The 18207-nt window shown below is 37.1% G+C and overlaps 1 pseudogene; it reads left to right on the forward strand.

Moving 5' to 3' along the window:
- Nucleotides 1–16363, forward strand: part of LOC135213698 (uncharacterized) — a 101289-nt pseudogene extending 84926 nt beyond the window's left edge.
- Nucleotides 16364–18207: the final 1844 nt, after the last annotated feature.

Consider the following 18207-nt stretch of genomic DNA (forward strand, 5'->3'; position numbering starts at 1 on the left):
GACCGAGACACCGACTGTAGCTCCTGTTTTGTTTAAAGAAGCAGGATGGAACACAAACAGAGGAGTTTGTAGCTAAGCAAAACAGCGAAACTCAGACCTGCAAACAAGAAAATAGAACGGCAAACGTCGTAACGAATACTTCCTCGTAGGAGAATATCAGATCAGGAAGTTCCTGCCTGACCTACGAGGAGTTTGAGGCATTTTTAAATAGAGCCATCTCCAATAAAGACAGTGACAGTGGTCATCAGCTGTTCTCTGAGCTCGTCCACGCTCTGTTGGACCTAGAGATCAGTCTCCCAGATGACCTCCTGTTAGAAGATTTCAGATACAGATCTCAAACATAAAGATCGCAGCTACGTGAAAAGTGCTGTTTATAGCATTAACTGCTTTTTCTTTTACTAAACAATCCTCCTTTCCCCTCCGTTTTTCGGCCGCCTCACGTCTAACGACCGAATATTTCAACTGTCCACTCTAACTACCGCTTAAGCTGTCGCTTATTTTTGTTATCCTGTTTCTAAAACTGATAATATTTCGTTTTTCCTTCGTCGTTCCCTATTGCTAAACGATCGACGCTCTCTGCTTTTTTTTCTTCTCGTAAAGTGAAATATGGTACTTGAACTCTATAGAGTTGCGCTTTTTTTTTCCGTTTTTCTACGACTATAATTTTTCGATTTCATTACTGGCTATCTCTGACTCGCCAGGACTCGCTACTATCGATTCTGTATCTTCTACTAATGGGTACCTTAGGGTTTAAAGGGGTTTGTAACCTTGCCTATTCACTTTTCCTTTCACCTTTGAAAACCATACCATTCCACCTGCACAATTCCATAGAAATCATAAATAAAAAGATCGCCTCATATCCTTAAATCACCAATGCTCTAAAAATAATTCAAATGACCTACGGCTGCTACATTAGCTAAAGCCCGCTGGCACTAAAGCCAGCTTAATACTCCAACAACAACAACACCCATTTCAATCAGTTCAAGCTCACCTTTCCTTGAAAATGAACCGATGATACGGTGGAAACGTTGGAATTCCGTTACGCCCTTAGACTAAGATTTGTTAACCACTTTTGTTATCATATCAATAAAAATTATTATTTTTAGAAAACATTTCTTTCACCGAGATATGAACATCGGCCAGCTATTAGCAAATATCAGCCCTGATGAGAAGAGAATAATAAGAAGAATTGAAAAGACCCCCCCCCTATATAAAATCAATTCCACTGATGCTGCCATCATCTTTAACAAAACATGTTTGAGAGAGGGTCTCCTACCTTCAAATAATATAATAATATAATTATAGTCTTCTCAGTTCTTATTTTATCTCTTTTTCATCAGCATGTAGCTTGTATATCAAGTTCCGAAGGACATATAAAGATTTTTGTTGTCTTAAGACAGCAGAAATCTTTATATGTCTTTAGCAAACTTAATATACCAGCTACACGCCTTATGAAAAAAGATAAGAAGGACAGAGAAGATTGCATAACTAAAATACCGTGGAAACAGCTATAATTTTTTATGCTACTGCCCGCCCTCAGAAATGGTCTCCTCCCTAATAATAACAATGAAAATAATAATAATACGGTTGTTGCTGCTATTATTATTATTTTTTTTTTTTTTTTTTTTTTTTTTGCTCTATCACAGTCCTCCAATTCGACTGGGTGGTATTTATAGTGTGGGGTTCCGGGTTGCATCCTGCCTCCTTAGGAGTCCATCACTCTTCTTACTATGTGTGCCGTTTCTAGGATCACACTCTTCTGCATGAGTCCTGGAGCTACTTCAGCCTCTAGTTTTTCTAGATTCCTTTTCAGGGATCTTGGGGATCGTGCCTAGTGCTCCTATGATTATGGGTACGATTTCCACTGGCATATCCCATATCCTTCTTATTTCTATTTTCAGATCTTGATACTTATCCAACCCTTTTTTCCCTCTCTTTCTCTTCAACTCTGGTGTCCCATGGTATTGCGACATCAATGAGTGATACTTTCTTCTTGACCTTGTCAATCAACGTCACGTCTGGTCTGGCTGTTTGCACGTATCACCCTATCCGTTCTGATACCATAGTCCCAGAGGATCTTTGCCTGATCGTTTTCTATCACTCCTTCAGGTTGGTGCTCGTACCACTTATTACTGCAAGGTAGCTGATGTTTCTTGCACAGGCTCCAGTGGAGGGCTTTTGCTACTGAATCATGCCTCTTTTTGTACTGGTTCTGTGCAAGTGCCGGGCATTCACTTGCTATGTGGTTTATGGTTTCACTTTTCGTATTGCACTTCCTACATATGGGAGAGATGTTATTTCCGTCTATCGTACTTTGAACATATCTGGTTCTTAGGGCCTGATCTTGTGCCGCTGTTATCATTCCTTCAGTTTCCTTCTTTAGCTCTCTGTAGCCATTGCCATGTGTCATCGCTGGCTAGTTCTTTAGTCTGTCTCATGTATTGTCCGTGCATTGTTTGTTGTGCCAGTCCTCTGTTCTTTCTGTCTTTCTCCTGTCTCTGTATATTTCTGGGTCTTCGTCTGCTTTTATTAGTCCTTCTTCCCATGCACTCTTTAGCCACTCGTCTTCACTGTTTTCAGATATTGCCCCAGTGCTCTGTTTTCGATGTTGACGCAGTCCTCTATACTTAATAGTCCTCTCCCTCCTTCCTTTCGTGTTATGTATAGTCCGAGCTTCTCGGGGGGAAAGCAATTATTATTATTATTATTATTATTATTATTATTATTATTATTATTATTATTATCACACATTATTACTTTTTATCGTAATTACGATTTTATGGACCATTATATACTTCACTTCTTTCCTGCACATAAGCCACCTATGTCCTTTAGTCTCTTATAAGTTACCTGTAACTCTGTCAGTTGTAACTAGATCAGCTTATTCTCTACTAGCTAAGTGGGCTATCATGATATATACATGACAATGAAGTTTAATATTTCTGGGTCCTTTGATTTCCTCAGGATTTTATTATTTTTTGTCATGATGTTAACAGTGCAAATACAAATGCATCTCTCTCTCTCTCTCTCTCTCTCTCTCTCTCTCTCTCTCTCTCTCTCTCTCTCTCTCTCTCTGTGCATATTTTATTGTATCAAAGAAAGGTTAGTGATATTATTCCTGTATCTATGATAATCTTTGTAATGTTTTGCTATACAGATTTATTCAGTTATTCCTCGTAAAAGATTCTTGATTCATTACAATTATATCAGAATATTTATACTTATATTCTTGCCAAAAGCACTGTATTGCTAATAATGCCATAGAAGTTTATTCATTGATTCTTCGTAAATTATTCACTTTGAAACAAACATTTATCAGAGTATTTATGTTGATATGGATGCAATTAGCACTGAAATGTTAATTATACATAAAACATTTATTCAGTTATTCATGGTAAATAATTTCTTTTGATTTAGCCTAATATTATTATCAGGATACACGTAAAAATTAAATGTAAGACCTAGAACTTAGTTATAATGAATGTCAGTTATAATTATAAAATCCTGAAGGAATCACTTTATTCAGAAACGTTCAACTTCACAGGCATTCTGTCAATTTGGTGACCTTTTTGAGAAATGATCTAAAGAGATATAAGATTAATAGTTCAGGGTCTTTTTAAGACAGTAATTCATTTTTAAAATATTAAGATTAGAATCTAAGTCTGAGAGGCATTACTATTTAGCAGAGTTCAGCTGTTCTCTTCCAAGATCTTGATGCTGTTGAGCTGAGAGAGAGGACAAAAACGTATGTTAAAGTGATCGAGGAAAAACAATCAAAATTTTATGAGCTGATATGAAAATGTGCTTTCCATCCTTATTCAAATATATTTCACGAATTATAATATTTTCTGCGCTAATATTTTGTTCTCCTATCCTATTTAATCTATTTATTATTATGAGTGTATGCTTTTGGTAGATTTTAGGTAGACACTTACAACAGATCATACTCAAATATCACGTTTTTTTTAATTCACTAGACTTAGCGTACTCCGGCAACAACGCGACGATCGAGGGCTGCGACAAAATGCCAAGCAATTCATGAATAATAGAGTCCCCCATAACGTTATAACGTTCTTTAGCGTTTTCTTTAATTCCGCTGTTGCAGGTGGCGTGCAGGATGATGGGCTGCCAGAGGGTTTGGTTGGCGTCTCGAAAAGTTGGGGGAGCGAGGAAGGGGGGTCCCACAAGGGTTCCCTCGGGGGGTCGCTCCGGGGCTCCCTCTCGTCCATCCCCTCAATTGTTATTTCCTCCAGTGAAAGGAGAACGCCCGAGAGAATCTTCGGTTTCAAGGTCTGTTCGCTTTTGCTTCTTTCCCGGAGACTGACTGACCTCTGCCTTCCTATTGCTCATCCATTTATTTATTTATTATTATTATTATTATTATTATTATTATTATTATTATTATTATTATTATTATTATTATTATTAAATTACGGTCTTGAACGAAACTGACAAAAGAGTTTGCTATTCAAATATCAAAATACCTTTAAAAAGTAATTATAATAGAGGTTGTACATTCTGTTATCCTCCTTCCAATCACTCATCTATTCATTTTCTTATTATTATTATTAATATTTTTTTTAAATTACGGTCTTGTCCGAAACTGACGAAAGATTTTGTTATTTAAATATTCAAATAACTTTAAAAAGTAATCATAATAGAGGTTGTAGATTAATGTTATCCTCCTTCGAATTGTTCGTCCATTCATTTTTATTATTATTATTATGTATATTTTTTTTTAATTACGGTCTTGTCCGAACCTGGCAAAACAGTTCGTTATTTAAATATCAAAATACCTTTAAAAAATATTCGTGATAGGAATGCAGATTCTGTTACTTTATGAAATACGTGAATAAAGAAATCAGCAATGAGTAGACACGTAATGATACATTACTTTTTCCTAGCTGTATGTTAATAAATACTTCTTTGTCAACAGTTCTCAAATGCATTCTGAAAATCAAAGTTGTTATTGTTATTATTACTTTTACTGAAAACCCATAGAAAAACAAAGATCTAATCTCCAAACCTTACATGTCGTAAACATACGAAAAACCCGTTATGTTACTACGTAAGGTTTGGAGATCAGCGTTACTGTTGGTTTTTTATTTTAGGGTTCCTTTGGTTTTCCTATGATTCGCTTCTTGTTTGGCAGAGAGTAATGATTTTCCAATGTACAGGGTGTCCATAAAGTCCCAGTACCATTACAAGTATTTATTGCTCAGAATGATTCTGGGACTTTATGGACACCCTGTATTGTTAGAAACACATTCATTGACATATATAGTATTATCATTATTTATTATTATCACTTCAATATACGGTTCGGTTGGTTTATAGCTTATGGCCGCGTTCCACAGGTGGGTAATCGTGACGGAAAGGCGAAAGGGCGTAACCCCCTCCACTTCCTGGACATAAAGCTAAGGGTCTCCAGACGACACAAAAGCACCGAATGCCTCACCACCGCGTCAGACCACCACGTCGATAGATCGTAAGTATATATTTTGAATTACTCTCTCTCTCTCTCTCTCCACAGACATATGATCGCCCTTTTGAACATGTGTGTTTGTCGACAGATCGTAAAGTATGTTTTGAATGATTCTCTCTCTCTCTCTTCTCTCTCTCTCTCTCTCTCTCTCTCTACAGACATATCATCATTTTCAACGTACATGTGTGTGCGTGTGTGTGTGTATTACAGAAACAGACGCATTCAAAGCTTTTGCTAATGCAGTCTTGAAATGATACGAGTAAATGACATAAATTTACGTGCCAGACACATGTGTCTCAAAGTGAATTAAAACTAATACATTCGCAAATCTCAAAGCAAATGATAAATGAAAACTAATACACTTTTTCTCTAATTACTGATTAGTCGAATTAAGTAAGTTCAAAGCTCGAAATGCATTAACGTCAATGACTTTTATAAAGAGCTTTGGTCGATGCTGTATCTACTTTAGCTGTCGTTGGATAGTGAACCATTTCAAGGGAACTTCGCAGAAGTTTATCGTGTAAGTAAGCGTTACCACATAAAAACATTTCAGTGGTATATTACAGAGCAATTCGCTTAGAATTGAATGGGAATAGAATACAAAACACTCAGGGTACAAAGGTTTGAAAGGTGTAACAGGTAGCAAACCTCGCAGTTGCACCATGAAGAATTTTTAGGGAAGGGTGGAAGGAGAATATGAAAGGAGGTACAGTAAAACGAACGAAAGTGGTTGCATCTAGGGGCCGAAGGGACGCTGGCTGCAAAGAACGTTCAGTAAGGTTTACAGAGCTCTAAATTAATGTGAGTTTTTCATGGTTTTTTATTCTGACCTGTTTCAATATTTTTATGGCGGTAGAAAACAACGTCAGTACTAGTAGTGGTATTTACGATTACCCAAAGGATAAGCTATCTTTTCAATTAATAATAATAATAATAATAATAATAATAATAATAATAATAATAATAATAAACTAGCCTTAAATTTTACCAGTAATTTTTTCACTAAATCAAGAAACCACATCTAGAGGAATGAAAGAAAAGGCACCAATGATGAGACAATAAAATCTTCCTTTAATTACATAAATAACAGGTCAACGAACTCCACCTCAACTCCCCCCCCCCCCCCCCCCCCCCCCCCCCCCACCACGACCTCCCCTTCCTCCACCAGCAACCCATTCTACAAATTTGCATCGACCCTCATCATCACCTAATCATTGCATATGAATTTACGCGGGCAAAGAGTGATATGATGCTTTGAAAGTAACAGGTAACACAGAGTTAGTTTTTCTGCTCATTAATACCGTTCTCTCCTTTATTAGTTTAACCCTATTTATTCTCTATTTATTCTCTTCGTTGTCTTCCCCAATGTGTCTCTTTTTGGCATGTGAGCATTCTAAGTTGATGTTATTATCGTTATTCATTAGATGAACCCTATTTATGTGGAACAATTCCACCATAGGGGTCACTGACTAGAAATTCAAGTTTCCAAAGAATATCACGTTGTTCATTCGAACGAAGGAACAGAAGGTATAAATGGGAAATACAGAAAGAGAAAATCAGTTATTATAAAAACAGATAAACAAAAAAGTAATAAATGAATAAAAATGTAGCAAAATATTACAAGTTTTCGTAAGTTAAAAGGTTTTTATTCTTTTACCATACGACTGTTTGCGAATTTTTGAATAATAACAATAGTAATATCTGAACTCAAAAACCTGCCAGTAATGCTGAAACTTCCCGATACCTAACGATTGGTTGAGAAACAAAAACATTTTTCAAAAATGCTGTAGACGTCTCGAGCGAGGTAACCTGGCTGATAAACGGCAGATAAAGCACACAAAGAAGGAAGCTTTAAGATAGTTCAGCTTTAATCACTTGGACAGGCGGCTTTCTGTAAACTTCATTTGCGTCATAACGTAATATTTTTTTTTTCGTTGTTTTTGACGATGTGCTTTTGTTTTCAAGGTGGATATGTACATTTCCTTGTGTTTCTTCTTCTTCTCCTTCTCCTCCTTCTCCTTCTCCTTCTCCTTCTCCTTCTTCTTCTTCTCCTTCTCCTTCTCCTCCTTCGCCTTCTCCTTCTTCTTCTTCTTATTCTTTTCTTCTTCTCCTTCTCCTTCTCCTTCTCCTCCTTCGCCTTCTCCTTCTCCTCCTTCGCCTTCTCCTTCTCCTCCTTCGCCTTTTCCTTCTTCTTCTTCTCCTTCTCTTCTCCTTCTCCTCCTTCGCCTTCTCCTTCTCCTTCTTCTTCTTCTTATTCTTCTTCGAGAGGCTTGACTAAGAAAGGAACGAATAGACATATGTACATGCCTTTGTTGTTTGTAAGTAGATATGTACATTTCCTTGTGTTTCTTCTTCTTCTTCTTCTTTCTTCTTCTTCTTTTTATTCGAGAGAGAGAGAGAGAGAGAGAGAGAGAGAGAGAGAGAGAGAGAGAGGGGGGCTTGACCAAGCATACCGTTCTCCATGGTCGCACACGACTAAGGAAGGGACGACTAGACCTACCTACAAATCAAGGGCAAACTTGACTGTTTTTATGGCTGCCTCCTAGGATCCACCTGCTTTTTATTGTTTCCGTTCTTCCGCTTTCCATTTTTCTCTCCAGTGAACCGTAACAGAAAGAATTATAACAGGAAGCAGATACGTGAAGAAATGGTATATACCGATGATCGTGATAGGCCTTTCGGGTTTCCCATAAAAAAGAAAAAATTATGATTTTTTTTAAGTATAAAATACGCCGACGTTTCTTCGGCACAATGGAGTTTTCTGTACAGCGTATAATACTGTAAGAAACTCTAAGCCACGGGCCGTGAAACTCTCAGCCAGCCGGCCGTGGTGGCCTGCGTATTTGCGGTACCTGACGCACGAGCATGGCTAAATTTAACTTTAAATAAAATAAAAACTACTATGGCTACAGGACTGCAATTTCGTATGTTTAATGATTGGAGGGTGCTTTGAAATAATAATATATATTAATAGCTAACCCTTCATCCATACTTTCATAAAAAAAACATAATAAAAGTGGCAAAGGCAGATTCCTTCAATCTCGGGTGCATAACATCCACGCAAGCTGGTGATATCAGAGAGTTGAGGCGTTTTAAATGACAATGACGTAATCCCCTGTCGCAACAGCTGTTTTTTTAACAGGCTTAGAGAGGTTCTGGAGAATTCCGGGCGGGCGACAACAAACAGTGGAAATGACGCACGCGTTTCGGTTTCTTGCGCAGATACGGTATCTTAAAAGGACTTCTGAGTAACGATTCGACTTTTATATTGACAGGTTAGGCTGAGTAATGACTCACGAGACGTGTCACGCTGGCGTCAAGGTCACCACTTATGAAGGGTGTCTATATATATATATATATAATATATATTATATATATATATATATAATAATATATATATATAATATCTATATATAATATATATATAATATATATTATTATATATTATATATTATATATACAATATATATATATTATATATATTATATGCGCAGAGTAATTTTTCAACACTTTTTTTGGGGGGGGGGGGGGGTTTATACCTATAATGTAAAAAAATACACATCAAAACAGACCAACTTACATATATTATATGTACATATTATATGTTAGTTTGTCTGTGTGTATGTGTTTATTTTTTTCTATATACGTATATACACATATATATATGCATACATTCATATATACAGTACATGTATATGTGTGGGGTTGGATGCTGAGAAAGTATGCCGTATGTAATATGCATTGGCGCCAATAGATTCTATAATCTATCTGATATTTTTGAACGCACAAGAGACATGACGCTTACAAGAAACGTATCTTTACTCAAAACACAATTACACTTGGATGTGTATGAGAAAAAGGTAGACAAACAGAAAATCAGCCAAATGCTCAAACGACGTCGGGTGCAGTTGACGAAGTATTCTCACACCGAGAGAAAACAAAATGTTCCATCGATTATCTATTATTAATCAAGATTTAATCGGATACTTTGCAATGTCTATCTTTATCCCTATATTAGTACTAACAAGAATAACTGTTGTCAAGATAAAACAGGCAAAAAAAAAATGCATCGAAGTTTCTTCGGCTCAATCGAGTTTTCTGTACAGCGTATAATGCTATATGACACTCTCAGCAAAGCTCCATAAAACTCTCAGCCGGCTGTGGTGTCCTCTGTTGCGGTGCCAGATGTACGATCACGAGTAACTTTAACCTTCAATAAAATAAAAACTAATGAGACTAGAGAGCTGCAAATTGTTATGTTTGATGACTGAAGCTCGGTTGATCAACATAACAATTTGCAGCGCTCTAACCTCATCAGTTTTTAAGGTCTGAGGACGGACAGAAAAAAGTGTGACCAAGCAGACAAATGGCCATCTCATTACTTTTCTTTTACAAAAAACTAAAACCTAATCTTACGATGATATTGCTGTAAGTGCAAGTGCAATGTAGCCAGGCTATAAAAAAAAATAGAATATAGAAGTTATTTGAATTTATTTTCATTAATCGCGTTAGTTTCGTTGCACAGAAGAATATGATGGCATATAAGTTTATCAAAGGGGGAAATAAATCCTTTCGTATTATGTTTTTATGTTAAAAAAAATATTTGTGGATGGTTGAGAAAAGCTGGACAATTTTTAAATACTGAGTTGAATGCTTTGCTTTCACTAAAAACAGAAATGGTAAATATCTGTCTACGTTCTTTTACTCATAAAAATTATACCTCTAAGGACCGTTTCATAAAAAAAAAAAAAACTTGACTTGAAACAAACAATTAATCAGCAAATACTCTATGATAGATTTTAATATTTTTTTTTCATTTGAGAATCTTAGGCCTTTGGAAGAGCGAGGTTACTAAATCAGGACGTGAATAACTCTAAAAAATATCCCAGTATATTATGTCCCTAAACAGGCCCAAAACGTTCCGAAAGGGAACCGCCTACTTCTCTAGTGAGAAAACCGAAGAGAAATCGATGGGAGAGAGTGCGCACTTCGATAACATCGACCCTTTGACCTCAGTGAGAGAGGAAAAGGAAAGACAGAGCGGAAAAAAGCAGGACGAGGTCGCCTTATCTCCGTTATCAATCGGGAGACCCCGAACCACTGCTATTATTCACCTTGAATCATCGCCGCCGCCCCCCTGTCGCTAATCAGGTGGATAGGGGAGAGTGACGTCATGCGGCTGGCAGCTCCGATGCGCTGAGCGTGACTCTGCAACCTTCTGGAGATTTCCCGTTTTCCGTTAATCGTGGCAGTCATTCAGTCATTTGTCGGTTATTAATGTCATTTCCGCTTTTCTGCAATTATACTTTTCACACACACGCACGCACATACACACGCTCTCTCTCTCTGTCTCTCTCTCTTCTCTTTCTATATATATATATTAGATATATATATATATATATATATATATATATATATATATATATATATATATATATATATATATATGAGTGGGCCCTTGAAGCATAACTGTTCGTAGTTTGCGTTGTGAGTGTATGTGTCTGTGTGTGTATGTATGTGTCTGGGTGGGTGTGTATGCGTAAGTGTGTGTGTGTGTTGTGTGTCTGTGGAGAAACCACTGCAGTATCAGACATGGATAAGCTACTCTGAGCACACACACACAAATCATGCGCGATTACGTCATCTACATCTCGCAGATTTTCTTGTCATTTGTTCGGGACTTGACAGGATGTGGTGAGAGTGACGCTTTCCAAGTTGACTTGAAAGTGACAAACAAACTTCCCAAAAGCCTCTTTGGTCTTCGCAGACTAATGTGGCGCCTAATTTCACATCTTCGGGGTCTTAAGACCTTCTCAGTCCTTTGTTTGTATGGTGTTTTTACATTGCATGGAACCACTAGTTATTCAGCAACGGGACCAACGGCTTGACGTGACTTCCGAACCACGTCGAGAGCGAACATCTATCACCAGAAATACACATCTCTAACCCCTCAGTGGAATACCCGAGAATCAAACTCGCGGCCACCGAGGTGGCAGGTCAAGACCGTACCGACCACGCCATTGAGGCTTTTTTTTTTTTCCCTGTTTGTTGCGTAGAATAACAATCGATAAGTAGTAGAATATCTTCATGGTTTCTTGTTGGTCAGAGTTTACGGCAAGCTTGAACTCCTACTTCTTCTTCTTCTTCTTCTTCTTCTTCTTATTATTATTATTATTATTATTATTATTATTATTATTATTATATGAAGATGAACCCTATTCATATGGAACAAACCCTCGGGGGCCAATGACGTGAAATTCAACTTCCAAAAGAATATGGACACTAGAAAGAATTATTCTTTGCAGAGGGTAATGGGAAATATAGAAAGTGTAGATCGGTTATTAGGAAGAAAAAAAAAACAGATAAATTAACAAATTAGTCAGTGATCAATAAAAATATAAGTTATCAAAATACAAGAAGAATTGTTTTTTGGTAATTATGCAATGGATCTTCGCTTGAACATCTGAGGATCGAGATGCGCGATATCCTCTGGAGGGCTGTTCCATAGTCCAACGGTGTGAGGAATAAAGGAATAAATATGGAATTCAATGAAAAAAAAAATACTAGGGGAGAGGGACATGCTATGCTGTAAGCCTTAAAGGTTTTAAATCAAGCAATCAGGACCCTTTAAAAGCAAGCATACCACGGCACAGAACCCACAACCAAGCATACTTCTGGCATGTTGCATGAAACAATATATATCGCTCAGTAAGACCCATAAGATTATGTTCCAAGAACTAGGTCCAAGCAATCAGGACTCAAAAGCAAGTATACCCCGCCCCAGAACCCACAACCAAGCATTGCTGCTGACATGTTACATAGAGTGGAAACAATATATATCGCCCAGTAAGAACGATAAGATAATAATGTACCAAGAACTAGGTCCAAGCAATCAGGACCCGCAACCAAACATGCTCCTGACGTTACATAGAGTGGAAACGATATATATCGCTCAGTAAGAACGATAAGATAGTTAGGGGTCCTGTTATGCACAGGCAATAGTACCTTCTGATATATCTTCATGTTATGTTACCAGTTCCACAGATCAGCTGTTGTCGAATGGAACATGACTGATAACACGTCCCAGACGTCCATTTGCTCCTTGTCATGACTGGTCTATGTCTGTGTTTTCAAATATTTTTTTAACGTTTCGCGCGTCGGTTCAAGGGGCACGGCTGTCCGTAAAAACAATGGCTCTGAGAGCGATTGTTTTAGGTTAAGGTGTAGGTGTGTGTGTATGTGTGTATGTGTGTGTGTGTGTGTGTGTGTGAACTACCCTATTAAGCATAACTGTTTATAGTTTACGTGCGAAGTTTTAGACTCAGTGAGATCAAATAGTCGTTATTTTTATCTTTAAAACAAGGCATATATTTTTATATAGATATATATATACTATATATATCTTATTATATATATATATATATATATAGGATATTATATATATCTATTTTTTAATAATATATATATATATATTATATAATATATAAGTCTATCACATTACCGTGATTCATATACATATATCGAACTACATTTGTAGTTCGATATATATATATATATATATGATTTCTAAATAATGTAAATGAAAATGATAAAGGAAAGTTAGAAGCCTGGGTTTCATCTGTTATGCCTCGAACCAAACTAAAAAATAAAAAATAAAAAAATAAAAAAAATAACAAGGTCTATAGAATTCTACAGACCTTGGAAAAAATAAATTAATAAAATGAACTCACGATCGCGTTTGCATCTTGATCGTGAAAGTCGTGCAAAGAGCTTTCGTCTTCCGGGAGATTCAGAAGATATAATGAATTAATGGCAGGACTTTGAGATACACCCCTGCGTAGATGAAGAGATATCGGCTGCCATCGATCGGTTCCAACACCGTCCGTCCCCTCTCTAACCTCCTCCTCCTCCCCCCAGCCCCCTAGATAAACCTCCCCACACCCAAGCCAGCCAGCCAACCAGCCAGCCAGGTGGGCTCTTCGTCCTCCACCCCTTGGAGGAGCAAGTTCCACCGCACGCCCTGCACCGCCCGCTCCTCTTTATCTGGAATCTAGGTCACTAGAAATCCAGATCGAAGCAGACGAGCGAGTCATGTACGTCGGAGTTCAAGTGCTATGATTTGCAAAAGGCTCGAGGAGGAGGTTCCGTTCCGAGTGCCAGAACTTGAAGAAGATGATTGTTTCTAGAATTCTTTTTTTTTTTTTTTTCTTTCTTTTTTTTAATCCAGCCCGGGGCCGCCTCCGAAACGAGTAAAAAAAAAAAATAAAAAACAGAATGTAACAGAGTGGTTTGTTTATTTGTATGGTGTTTTTACGTTGCATGGAACCCATGGTTATTCAGCAACGGGGCCAACGGCTTTACGTGACCTCCGAACCACGTCGAGAGTGAACTTCTATCACCAGAAATACACATCTGTCACTCCTCAATGGAATGCCCGAGAATCGAACCCGCGGCCACCGAGGTGGCACGCCAACACCATACCGACCACGCCACTGAGGCGCTTTCGGAACAGAGAGTGGGACTTTTTCCATAAGAAAGCGATTGAACCTCCTTCCGATTTATAAGGAATGTAGAACCATTTCAAGATTCCCTCTTTTTCAAACTCATAGGATTCTAGTTCAGGTTCTTTGTGCAAGAGCCAGTGCCTTCCCTTCCAAAAAAGGAAGCAAAGAACCAAGGAACAAAGTCATAATGAGATACATGATTATGCCGTTGCATTAGGCCAGGTGTCTTAGACTCATAAACTATAAATTTACCCCAACTAGAAGAGGTCTAGGTCGGATAGGACTTCAATATTGTTCTGTGTCACCTTTCTAATCATTTTTTGTTTGCTTGTGCTTTTTGTGAATCTAACTATTGACACTACTTTGAGAAATTATGTTTTTTCAGGTGAACAAGTTTACATGATAGGAATTAGGACTAAAGGTCTATGATACTCTAGTGGCAGGTTTACCTCAACTTTGTGTTATAGTGTGCATAGGCTGAGGTCTTTCGTCGTTATAGTCTCACCACTTGTAAAGTTTTTTCTGCTATGAACAAATTCATGCACGACAAAGTGATCTGAAGAACAAGCACCTTTTGAGAACCAGATATTTATTTGTAGTTTACCTTCTGCTCAAAGGTAGGTTATATATTTAACTGCAATTAATTTTCATGTCCTTGAACTTTCATTTCCAAGCTAGTTATAGAAAACGATTTGAGCATTCATCCCTTGTCCCTTTTCCAGCAGAGCATTCATGCCTTGTTCCCTTTCCAGCAGAGCATTCATGCCTGTCCCCTTTCCAGCGCAGAGCATTCATCCCTTATCCCCTTTCCAGCAGAGCATTCATCCCTTGTCTCCTTTCCAGCAGAGCATTCATGCCTTGTCCCCTTTCCAGCAGAGCATTCATACCTTGTCCCCTTTCCAGCAGAGCATTCATGCCTTGTAACCCTTTCCAGCAGAGCATTCATGCCCTGGCCCTTTTCCAGCAGAGTATTCATGCCTTGTCCCCTTTCCAGCGATGTTCTCGACAAAACATGACTTACAGAGCCATCCTTTCCGTTCCAGACACAGCAGCACTCCAGCCAACGTTTCTTGCAGTGAGAACAGCAGCGATGACGAGCCAGAACACCACCACCATCACAGCCATCACCCTAATCCAAGCAGTCACAGCAGTGGGCATCATCACAGCGCCCACGGCTTCACGAATCACTCGCAGCATCCACAAGGGCGGGAAGCGGAACGCCCCGTCAGGACAGAAATCAGCAAGGAGGCCCTTCACGAAATCGAAGCTTTCAAGCAACTCATAGACCGATACTTCGCCACTCATCCCCGACATGACAGTATCACGTCGCATTCGCACGAGATTATATTGTAGCCGTCTCCAGCCCCCTGGAGAAACATTTGTAGTAGAGGCTCTTGCAGCAATGCAACTCTGTAAGTAACTATAGTAGATTCACATCGAACGTACATCTGATGTCTAGGCCAGTCCCTTACGGCGCTCCTGATTGGCTGTTGATAAGCCAATCACTTGGCTGGAAACCCTCAATCTCTCTCGAGAGTTCACATAGGCAGGATGTATGTTCCACTTCTCCTGAGGAATACTTTTGAAAGAGGTATCCCTCAGGAGAGGGGGAACATACATCCTGCTTATGTGAACTCGAGAGAGAGAGAGACTGAGAGTTTCCAGCCCTGTGACTGGCTTATCAACAGCCAATCAGGAACGTCGTAAGGGACTGTGACCTTGACATCATGCACGGTTGATGTGAATCTGCTATAGTAGCTATTTTAGGAAGTCACGCAGCAGGCGATGATGCAGCAGTAACAAAAGAAGCGAGTTATTAACTATAATTGGTCGAGTTTCACAGGAAGTATGAGGAGCATTGTCTTGAACTCATTCACATTGGGTTCCACGTCGATCTGATCTACCTTTTTACCTTTTCGTGAGATGTGAGGAATTTTGCGTTGCCTGTCAATTAATATCGTTTGATTTGAACAAATTAGGATAGGTGACTACGTTTGGTGAATATGAAAACTGAAATTTAATTGTTTAACAGAAAACCACGTACATGCATATGTAAAGATCTGCTGTTCAATCTTGTCATGCCAAAACGCGTGTGGCAGTGGAGGCACTTAGGAATGTCAGTTTAATGAGCAAAACTTTATCTTGTGTGTTTACCAACTATATTCGATGCCTGGAAAGTATTCATTCCTGGAAGACTGAACTCAAGTGCTTCTTCATTGTTCCTCGCTGCTACATAACTGTGTGTGACAAAGTAATATATTTTTCTTGGGTAATGCTCGGAGGCTATTCTTAATTATTTAATTTTATATATTAATCATATGCGCATTCCCATTGCCTGTCAACTCAGAGGGTATCCTTAGAAAAACGCCTTGCGTTCGATATAATATATATATATATATATATATATATATATATATATATATATATATATATATATATATATATATATATATATATATATAGATATATATATATATATATATATATATATATATATATAATATATATATATAGATATGTATTATATAATATATATATATATATATAATATATATATATATATATATATATATATATATATATATATATATATATATATATATATATATATATATATATATATATTATAGATATATATATATATATAATATATATATATATAGTATGTGTGTGTGCGTGTATGTGTGTGTGTGTGTTTGTCTGGGAGTGCGTGCGTGAATGTTGCGTGTGACCTGGAACAAACTAATTAACAAATTGTAAAATGAAACGCGAGGTATGAAAGTCTGAGAGCGTCAGATTTGGGCTTCCATTTAACTTCGTACACTCTTTCTTAACATTCCTGAGTCTCACATTCCCTGGAATCTGCGTTCCCCATTTTTCCCTTTTTGATCATTCCTGTCGGTGAAAATAGTAACAGTGGCTTTTATATCGTTGGCATCTGGCCTTTCTCTTGGTTTTAAACTGATATGTGATGAAACAGTTTGGTAACACTGTACACATAATCTTGATAACAACTGCAAAGTTAGACACCGAATTCATAGACACTGTGGTTAGTATGATAAGGTTATATCGGGGTCTTGCCTACTGTGAGGCATGCAGTTTAGTAGCGATATATATATATATATATATATATATATATATATATATATATATATATATATATATATATATATGTGTGTGTGTGTGTGTGTGTGTGTGTATGTATATATATATATCATATATATATATATATATATATATATATATATATATATATATATATATATATATATACATATATATATATATATATTTATATATATAAATATATATATATATATATATATATATATATATATACATATATATATACTATTACATATATATATATATATATATATATATATATATATATATATATATATATATATATATGAATTTTTATCACATCACATTCATTTACATGCATTAAGCTACAAAATGTCCTTTAAGATCCAATTCTCTCTACCTCGGAATTAATATATTTTCATATATGTTAACCGAAGGGGAATTTCTTTTTTTAGTTGATAATCATTTCGTCCTCCCGTGGATTCGAACCAGCGCACAGAGGAGAAATCAGGACTTCAGTGACGTCTTTGCCGACTCGGCCAGCATATATATATATATATATATATATATATAATATATATATATATATATATATATATATATATATATATACAAGTATATGTATATTTATATATTTATAGTATATGTATATATATATGTATATTTTATATATTTATGTATATATATGTATGTGTATGTATGTATGTATACTTCACCATTTCATATCTTTGGTATACTTGAAGGGGGGGGGGGGGGAAGGGGGGGGGGGGGAGGGGGCATGAATTACACCACTGGAATGTCTCTCCACCCAACTTGTAAAACAAATACCACTGTCAACTGTTCATTTCTTATCATTTCTCAGGCCCTGAAGTTCCTCTGAAATTACCTTAATCCTACCCAGTTATCTAGGGCTATGTAATACCCTTTTAAATCGCTTGACTTGTATTCTAATATCGAACTTCCTAAGATCAAGGAAACTGTCATTGAATAACCACTGAAGTCTTCGTCTTATCAAAAGTTACGAAGGAGATTTAGAAGAATTACTGGTAATCTCGTCCTTCAAAATGATTACAGGACTCATGATGAATGGGCACCCCAGTTCTTACAGGATAAAGGGGCAAGTTTGTCGCC

Source organism: Macrobrachium nipponense, chromosome 43 (assembly GCF_015104395.2).
Source record: "Macrobrachium nipponense isolate FS-2020 chromosome 43, ASM1510439v2, whole genome shotgun sequence".
Classification (NCBI taxonomy): Eukaryota; Metazoa; Arthropoda; class Malacostraca; order Decapoda; family Palaemonidae; genus Macrobrachium; species Macrobrachium nipponense.